Here is a 10943-nt window from a genome sequence, read left to right as displayed (position 1 = left end):
CCTAATCCAACACCCCCCTTAAGATTAACTTAAGGATAAGCTAAAGAGATAATGATGAATGTGATGAAGGGTATTCCCCTTACAAACCCAAACACACAACAACAATAGAGAAATTCACAGAAGATGCAAGAAAGAAAACACTTTCTTTCTATTATCTCAATGAAATGAAATTACAACATTCAAAAGCTAACATGCTCTAGCCACATGGGCTCTCTCATTACAATAAGCTGCAAGCAAGAGCCACGATTTGCACTACTAGAACTATACTCTATAACCTATGTTTGTCTTCTTTATATTGGGAAGTTTAACTTCCCTAGAATGTTTTGGAAAGTGTAACTTCCCCCTTTGAGGATGACCACTTTGTATCTCATTTTCTTATATTAGAATATGTTGAAAATGGGTTTTGGTGTTCATTGGAATATTTTGAGAATTTTTAGTTTTTTCTCTTAAAGTAGCACAACTTTTGGAGGCCATATCTTTTGATCCAGGAACCCGATTGGGCCCTATTTTTTTTAAAATAAAGATATAAAAGAGATCTACACCATGTTTTCCCTAGATCAAGAATTGATCAGACTTTCATCAAGGTCCAATTCAATCAACTAAGGGTCCAAAATTCAAGTTGAATATTTTTTATAGGATTTTTAAACATTGAAAGATTAATATCTCCCGAACGATACATGATATTGAGATTATTCTTTCTTGAGTAATTATATTTTCCCATTATACTTCTCGGGGTTAGTTTTTAGGTCCATACATACACAAATCCAAAATTACTAAAAATAGTAACCTTGCTAAAAATAGCCCTTACTGAAAATTTAAACAATATTTTTGGGTGATGCAATATTGCTTTTACACCCTAGATGCTCTTGCATTAGAATATAAAGATGAAAGAATCAATTGGATTTGGAAACAAAGGCATGTTTAGGTACACATGTAGATATCGATACAACTCTTACAAATGAGGAACTAGAAAAACACCCAATGGGAGAAAACCCCTCTCCAAAAGAGAAAAGAAAAAGAAAAGTGTACATGTGACAAACATGAACAACACAAGATGTCTGCCCAAGTATTGAATTGATCACATAAGTAGAATCAAAATCCTCCAATGGTAAAGAAGCTCTAATACTTAAGATGAAGTGATGTAGGGGCATCTAGGGCTATAGGGAAATCTTGCATCCATTGTAATTGTAAACTAGTTGCAACCTCCTTAGTTGTTGGTTGTAAGTAGAGCAAAGATGATAAATCTGCAAAAGTACAAATCCATGATTGGATGATTGTTATATTGAACCACCTCTAGACAAGATATTATGTAGGCTATTTGTTTAGTTGAAAGATTTAAGGCTAATCTGAAGCAGTCAAAAGATCAAGCAGTTAGGAGGATTTTCAAGTTCTTGAAAGGAACCCTGAATTTTCGTCTTTGGTATAAGAAGAATGAAAAATTCATGCTAAAAGTGTACAGAAATGCTGATTGGGTTAGAATTATTGATGATAGGAAAAACAAATGTGGAGGTACATTTTTCTTGGGAGATAGGTTGGTCTCTTGGTTAAGTAAGAAGTAGGATGCAGTATGCCTATCTAATGTAAAAAAAAAATATGGTGCAACAACATCTTACTGTATTCAAGTTAGGTGGATGAAAAAAACTCTTAAAGATATTAGAGTAGTGTATGATGAAGCTATTCCCATCATATGTGACACTACTAGAAACATAAATATTTCAAAGAATCTAGTAATGCATTCAAGAACTAAACACGTCTCAATACAGTATCATTTCTTAAGACAAAAGTTGCAAAAAAGAAAGTCAAATTGGAGTATATTTGTACAAAAGAACAGGTAGCAAATATTTTTACTATAGCATTGGCGAAGGATATCTTTCAGTATCTCAAGGTGAAACTAGGGATCATTGCCACTTCTTTCTCAAACTAGATGCATAGATGAGGTGCATCTCTCCAGAGGGAGATTTAGAGCTTCGTCTTTGTCTCCTAGACTAATGTTGTTGTTTCTCTAAGGGTGAACAATAGAGTATGTGGTTTCTTTTTGGGTTGTTGGAGAATAGTATCAAAAGGGATGATGCAGAGATTATTATGTCATGTTGTGCCCTTTATCTTTCATGTAAAAGGGGGTAAGAAATCTTGATGTTAGGAAAGACCTTTTGGTGTACCTATGCTTATTTTGCAAGTTGCCATCAATGACAAAGGGGAAAATTGTTGGAAATCTGAGTTATGTTGTCATTGATGCCAAACTTGATGGACCAGATGGAGTTTGGTCCAGATATAATCCTGTCCTATTGTAGTTCTCTGTGTAATGTTGCTATTGAGCTTGTGGTGTTGTTGTTGAGTTTGATGCATGTCTTTCTATCTAGTGTTGCTATTGAATTTGTGTTGGTACAATCTATCTATAAAATTATAGTTGTGGCAATTTCAATATGCAGGAAAGAGTACTTAATGCCCAAGTGGTAGAATGCTTTGCATTCCTCCGGATGGTGAAGATTATATTTTATGTTTTTGGATATATTTTATGTGTTATGAGGATGTTGCATGATTTGTTTTTTTTTGGTTCATAGATGGTAGAAGTTTGTCATTATTGTTTTTGAGAGTAAGGGCATATGTCAAACTCGTCTAGAAAATGCTCGGTGGCCTTTGAATATTTAGAATCTTGTGTTGTCTTTTGGTGGACATGTTTATTTGGTTTGTGTATAGGTTGAATTGTCAACACAACCTCTCTAGAACCCTTGTTGTTGCAAGTATATGACCAGCCTAGAATACCAAGTTATTGGAGCTTGATTGACTCTATATAAGGATTTACTCAATCTACATACAAAATCCACTCTATCTGAATTCTAACATCCTTTTGTTCACTCAATGTAAACTTCCTCTTCTAGCTCCCTATTCAAAAATGTGGATTTTACATCCATTTCATAGACTTTGAAATTCTTAAATGCTAATAAAGCCAAAAACATTCTAATAGCTTCTAGTCTTGTATTGCAGAAAATGCTTATTGAAAATCCACTACATCAACTTAAGCATATTCTTTTTGTACACTAGTTTGACTTTATTTTGGGTCTCTTTACCTTCTTTATTGTTTTCATTTCTAAAATCCTACTTATTATTGGTCACCTTATTGTCTTTAGGTTTTTGAAATAACTCCCATATCTTATTATTTTTGATCTATGATAATTCTTCTTCCATAGCATCTTCTCATCCTTTTTTTTGGCTTGCTTCTATATAACTGTTAGGTTCAATCTTTGATGATAGCGCAAAGTGTACATATTCACTTGATCTATGCTATTTTCTTCTAGTTTAGAAACCACTATCTTTATCTCATATGATTTGTGTTGCAAATATGATTTATTGTTGTCTTTGATGTGAAATTTGTTGATCCAGATGTGTAACTCAGTAGCATTCTTTGGTCTGAAGGTGGTCGATCCAATGTGATACAGTAATAGTGGGTTAGCTTTGTGATTATGTGGATGTGTGGAATCCATTTGTAAATGCTCCATAAGACTTATAAAGATGTATCATGATGTTTCTAGAGTTTTGATGGTGATTTCTATGATCCATAGTTGATGTTTATTCACATGTGATTGTTTTGGCGTAAGTCTGGAAGAATACATTGCATTTCTATGTCTACCAGTACTTTGGTGATGCAACTCAAATTTTTAGTGTTGTGGATATTTTTTTATGCTACCTTGGGCATCTAAAAGCACCCTTGGTGATTCACATTACAGTTTGAGCAAGTTATGTTAGTGCACATTAACAATACTTGGCCTATAATATTTTGGTTTGTGCGGTTGCATGTAGATCTATAGGCTATGATTTGGGTTGGACACGAAGGTGTATCGACATGTTGTGATGCCTCACACATATCATTTTGCCTTCCACATTGTATTGGAGTTTGTTTTTGGGTCGACTGCTTTATAATTGCATATTACATCTATTTGGGTTGACCCAGTTGACGTTATTGAGGTTGCGGATGGTATACAAAGGATGGAATCATTATGGAAAGAAATATAAAAGTTGTGTAGGTTGTGTGAAGTGATTTAATATTAGTACAGAGATTTGGAAGTGCAACAGAGCAGTAGTGAAGATAATTTTTTATTTGTTTTAAATAGCGAATTGTAATCAACATTTCAGTAGATATAGTTATTTGTAGTACAATCCTATTGATGTTATTTTATTGGAAATGTTGTATCTTACCCCGAAGAATTAATATTCAGTGATTGTAATTCCTTATTGTATTTTACCTTAAGGTTGTGTGTCTTAGCTTTGTAAGTCATCTCAAGGGAAGTGAGCTCCTCAGCCTCTAGCCTAAACTTTTTAATTTGATCATCATATAGTGAGAAATTTCTCACTGTGGCTTTTCCTTGTTTGGAATTTCCATGTAAAAATATTTGTGTTCTTGTGTAGTTTCTTTTGTGGTTTTAGCTATTTACTTTAATGGATATATTAGACGAAATAAATTGAGTAAAAGGTTAAATCTAATTAACTTTTAGTGTATATTGATTCACCCCCCTCTTAGCATCCAATAGTGTTCAACAATTGGTATCAGAGCAAGGTTCATGAAATTACAATCTAACAACTTTTAACACTTTTTTTTTAAAGGGATTCAGATGCTATTGAACAACATCAATGGAACATTGATGGTGTCATAGACATGGATTGAGAATTGAGGCATTCTCTAGCAAATCTGGATGAGAAAAAAAATGCGTGCAAGAAAGCTTAAGAGAAAATTTACTATTTGAGAAAGCTACTTGATGAAGGAAGGAAGGATATTGATGATCTTGAAAGAAAGCTACATAAAAAATACAAAGAATACACTAAACTTGAAGAAGTGAACATGTTAAAAAAATAGTTGAAAGAAGAAAAACAACAAATTGCCAAAGGTATGAAGCTTAAATATGGCAGTGATGTACTTGATGTGATATTGAGTGCTTAGAAGAAATATAAACATAAAAGAAAAAATTAGCTTTGAGAAAGGTGAAAGCTCTAAGATTCTTAGCAAGGGAGATATAGGGAAGGAAAATATCAAGGATGAAGTGAAAGACACCAATAAAGATCAACAAGATTTCATTACTATTATGGATAAAAATGGAATCAGGTACTATTACGACCTAACTCCACTTTCATTAAAATATTGGAATATGAAAGCACCTAGAGGACTAATGTTCCTTGGCTTACTTTTGTGAAAGAGAGTAAAGGGATGCTTCTAGGGATTCTATTCCTTCATTGCTATGAAAGGGAATGTGTGAGATATAGGAGAATGTAAAATTATGATAAGAATGCAAGAAAAAGTGAATATAATAGCAAGAATAGTAATTTGATTGATATAGAACTAAGACAATAAGTATAAATATAAGAAAAGAGTTCTATTGTGCATCTTTGATCAAAATTTGAGCTTGAATTGACAAGACCAAGGCATTGTACACCCTGGTTTCACGAACTGTGATGAGTTATAAACTAATGGTCTGATCTCTGAGACTATCTGAGTAATACATTGGAAACCTGGACCAAAACAAGAATCAGGTGTGGGGCGGCCTAGTCCTCGAGGACAAGGGCATGGGGTGCCCTGGTCCCTGAAAACTAGACTCAATTTTTGAAAGAAAACTGCACTTGTTTGCTAAGATCTTATGAAAATTTCCCGCTCTGATGAAAACTTGTAACTGTACCTGCAATCTAAAAAATGGTGTTGTTGTGGCTATATAGGGGTTTTCCTTAATCAACCCCTTGTTTTGGTCATTTCCACCTTCACAAATTGTCGATATTGTAATTGAAAATGTGTGTGCTCTTGAATCTTTTGTGTTTGTAAGATTGCTATGAGCTAAATGCAAACTAGAGTTTCTACCTGTGATTGAGAAAACCCTAAATGCTTGTAATGAGAATGCTTTAAATCACAATTGCAATGCAAATCTAAAGCATTAATGAAAATTTGAAATTTAATGCGATGTAAATCTAAAGCTCAATATAGAGTCATGAAATCCTACCAAATCCTAAGGGTGAGGTACAAGCCAATCGACAATTGGTGATTTCCTTATTATTCTTCAATATCTCCTATAGCTTCCATAATTGATGAAGATTTCGATGAAGACTTGATTGATAGATGAATTTGTAGATCTGAGACTTCGCACAAAGCAGTGTTTTCACTTCACAAGAATCTCCTTCCAAATTTCTATATTAGGGATCCTCAAATGTGGGACATAATTGCTATATATATAAAATCATAAATTTGAATTTAATAAATTGATGGCTTAGAATTCATGAAATTTGACACCAAGTGGGATTTGAATAAGGTAAGATCGCCTTAATATTCTTCAAAAATTTGGGGAAAAAAGTTCAGGACCAGATAGTCCTATCAACTTTTATTGATTTTCAAGGGATGCGACATAGTGTGATTCTAATGCTCAATCCAACTCGATAGCTCAAACCAAGATGTGTAGATGTGCGAAATATACCTTGAATAATGAAATTAGGGTAAAATTAAGATAAAATCAGGATTAAATAAAAAGGGGCACACCTAGGATCAAGGGCCCAACTTTATGATATGTAAATTGATGAGAGAAGACTAAGTTTACTTAAATTAATAATTAAATGCGTAAAGGTCCTATTATGTATAATGCAATGGGGCACACTAAGGTGGGTGCTAACCTAAGTGTATAATTAGACAGCCTAATTAAGGGTGTACAATTTATGATGCTACAATTACTGTCTGAAACAAGAATAATGTCAAAATGACTCTGCTCAAATTAACCAGGGATTCTTAAGCTTTAATGGTAATTATTTTTTATGCAATAAGTTTGGACACAAAGTTATTGAATCATGTCTTGAATTTGACGGTCTATATGATAGTTTTTTCACTTTCAAACCATATATGATAGACTTAAAAAATTATTGGACTATATTGATTAACATTCTTATTTTTTCCAAAACTATATATATGATACTTAAATTATTAATAAACCGTATAAAATTATAATAGTAATATATATTATATAGTATTATAATATTTAATATCCGTATGTATTATTTTAGAATGTTTATTATAAAAATACAAATTTATTTATAATATTTTGAAATGGTAAGATAAAGTTGCTTCTAATTTTATAATATTTTTATATGAATTTTTAGTATATATTTACTTAGATGAATTTAGAAACTTTTAATAATTGAAATGATATTTTAATATGATATGAATTTTTAGAATAGTTTCTATTTTAATTAAATACAAAAATTTTGGGTATGAATTAAAAAACTTACATAGTAAATTTAATTTTTGTGCATATATTATTGATTTATCATTGGTTCCTCATTTTTTACACTCTCTTTATCTATATAAGATATCATGTGTGATACAAATAATGAAAGGACAAGGACTTTCATTTATTTTGAAAAATAGCATTGAATTTTAATTATTCTTTTTACAAACTAAATTGTAGACAACCATAATTAAAAAATTTAAAATTATCATAAGTTCTTTGTAAGAGAAAATAATATTTTTAATATTTTGTCTAAATTAAATATTATTTTGAAAATTACTATTTTTCTTAAAATGTCAAATAAAAGGCATTGCAAAGATGAAACCGTCATAAAAAACTCAGATGACAAACATGGGTGGTCATCAATTTCTAGGCGTATAGTGAATGTAGAAGTTAGATCAAACTTCAGTCATTTAATAGTCAATGCTACTCTTGTAATAAGTTTGGACATAAAGGAAATCAGTGCAGAAGTAGGATAGTATGGAATGAATATATGAATACAAACTATGATAGATATGTTCCGTCATTCAATGTATATTGTTATGCATGCAACAAGATTAGGCACAAGGCTTTTGAGTGCAGGTCTAATGTCAGATGAAGTGGAAATGGTCTACAACAAGGTTTGACTTGTTATAACAATAATAACTCAAGAAACATTGCTAGGTTTTGCAAAGGGAAGAATAAGAAGATTGCTCGTTTGATAAAGAAGATTCATATGAGTGAAGAGAAAAAGAAGATGAAGATGACATGGGCGAAGACATTAGATGAGAAGGTGGAAGAAAAGATTGAGGATGGGTCCACACCTACTGAGGGTGCAAATCCCTCTTTTGATAACTAGATAGTATGCATTATCTGAGTGGGAGAATGAAATGAAGATCTTATGAACCCTTTTGCGGTTGGATGTTGGGTTGTTTTTGGCATGGCTGAGTTCGTGAGAGAATTTTTGGAGATTTTTTGATGTTTAGGGTGATCCACAGTGTTGTTTTTAGATTTTGATAAAACAAAGTATCAACTTTTTGAAGTTACAACGATAAAATATACTTAAGATAAATTAACCAAAAGTAGGTAGATACAACTATTAAATTGTATTTTTGAGTTCTTTTCGATTACTTGTGATCTTGTGAATTTGAAGAGCTCCTCTATGGTTCAAACAAAGCGCTTTTGTGACAAGTGTGTTTGAAGGTTGTCTACCCTAGGTTTTCAGCTCGTCTGTGGAAGTGCAAAATAGCTACACCCGTCTTTGTTGATATTGAATTGAAGATACAACCTATTTTCAATCCCTTCCGTATGTGGCAATGCTGAAAGATAAGGAGCATTTTTTAGGGTTCCAATAGAGGTGGTTTACATAAAGGATGTGAGGCATATATTAATGAGCCTATTGTAGAGATTCATCATGTGAAATTTCATAATGTATGGAAATAACTTATTAAAGATAATTCTAGCATTGTAAATTGTATCTACATACAATTTTATCCTCACCTAGACCTCACCTTTGTGTTTCTTCTTTTAATGCCTGATGATTAGTTTGGTTCTACTCACACCACCTACAAACTTACAATTCCATCACCTTCACTGCCTTCTCCCCAAACTTGAGTCCTGATACTCAGGACCAAGGAGTTGAGCACCCAGATCCTCTTAATCAAGACCCAGATTTGGTCTACACAATGGTCACCTCAAGTGAGCAGAAAATTTGGTCTCAAGTTGGCCTACTCCAAAAATTAAATTAATTTTCAGCCAATCAAGTATAAAAGGAGGTCTACTCCACTCATTTCAAACTAAACCCGCCCAATGATCTTAATTACACTCTAGAAAATTCAACTAAGCAAGAAATCAAGCATTCAACAAATATTGGAGAAGAAGTAAAGTCAATTTCAAGCATTCAAAATGGCATCCATGATCAACGTTTTATGTAGACATTGTATGAGACATCCTAAGACCTTTGCATGAGGATCCAAATTTTTTTTTAATCAAGGTAAAGATTTCAATTACAAACATTTTATTTTAGATACACCCTTTCCCTCAAAAGGAGAGTATCTTGCTATGATTTTCCCTTATATTTATCATTTCATTTTCAATGTTAATTCCTAAACTGGGGTTTGACCTAAGGCAAATTCCTATCAACAATATTTTCCCTCTCTTTCCATGTGCAAGAAATTGACTCCAAGGTTGTACTCAGGGATTCCAATAGAGTTGACAATGACGAACAGATTCAATGGGATTTGAATAGGCTAATAAGACCATCTTATTATTCTCCCAAAATTTGTGGAAGAAAGTTTGGGACCAGGTAGTATATTACTTGATCCTATCAGCAAGCTAGTGTTTGAGTCATCTACTATCTCTTCAATATTGGTTGCTTCTCTGACTTTTGGGTGCATTCTTATTTGAAGCAATTGATCCTTCCATTCTTCTCTGCTTTTTAGAATTCCTCTATGTGCAGTTTCTTAGATTTTGGGGACGATGCATAATACTAGTACAAACTTTTATATCGAGGTCTCTTACACTTTACTGACTCAAAATTTTTAGTTTCCTTGTTATGTTCTTTCATGTGCGTTGTCCATATTCTTATCTATGTATCTAACCACGTAATATTGGGAGTTTTTATTCTCTAACCTTGATGTCATGCAGATTTATTTGTCTGATCTATTTATTTTGTAGGTCTTCATCTTGGGGGCATGCTTCCTTGACTCGAAGATTTGTCTTATTTCTCTACAATATCTTTTTAGCATCATGATGTTATTTATGTTCAATAAATTTTCTTTACCGTGCATACTCATGTTGATTCACAAACTCACTAAAGTAGGAGTGAAATGTAGAGGTTAAAATTGCATACCCCTTTGCAATTCTACCTACACTTTTGTAGCCACTTTAGGGTCCATTTCCCTAGAATTTGAGTAGGCTCATTTCAGCCCTTGCATCAACCTTTTTCCTCCCAAGATGCTCAGGACACCTTTTCCAACACCTATCTTCTATCTTAAGTTTCATGTTATCCATGTCCCTCTCTTGTCACTCCTAATTTTTTAGTGTGATTCATATGAACACTAGTGCGTCGCGTGGACGTCCAGGTGCCACACATTCTTCCCACGACATCATAATGTTTAAATTGTAGTTTTACACATTTTGACACTTGTCACCTACAATGGTCGATGGAAATGGTTCATAATATTCTAAAAAGCTCACTAGCCTCTTCTTTTCCTCCTATTCTTTCTTTCAAATCTATCTCTTTCATTCATGCAAGCACTCTTGGCTCTCTCCACAAATATCTCTTTCTTTGGGCTCTCACCACTTTCTCTTTCTCTCTCTTGCTAGCTACAACAGTCTCTAGTTCACTACAACACTCTCAAGATCTCACAATAATCTTCCTAGCTCTATTGGCTTTCTCAAGCATATCTGGTAATATGTTCGGTACCTACAAGGAAAAAGATTTTGATTTGCATAAAAAATTCACTGGACCGGCAAGGAAGAGGAAAGTAAGAAAGGAAGTTGAGGAGTTAGCAAAACAAATAGGAATATCCAAGGAGGCTATGCAAAGAGCTAGAGAGCAAAACATACTGAAGGAGGAGGACATGGAAAAACCCAAAAAGTCAAAATTTATCTCCACTCCTCCCAAGCAATCAAAGCCTAAACAGTCTCAGTCTACACCTACCTTCGGTGTGCAAAAGTCCGTTCCTCCACCCAAGCCACAATCAACATCAACTG

Source organism: Cryptomeria japonica, chromosome 5, assembly GCF_030272615.1.
Source record: "Cryptomeria japonica chromosome 5, Sugi_1.0, whole genome shotgun sequence".
Classification (NCBI taxonomy): domain Eukaryota; kingdom Viridiplantae; phylum Streptophyta; class Pinopsida; order Cupressales; family Cupressaceae; genus Cryptomeria; species Cryptomeria japonica.
The sequence above is the reverse complement of the archived record's forward strand: the minus strand, read 5'-3'. Positions refer to the sequence as shown.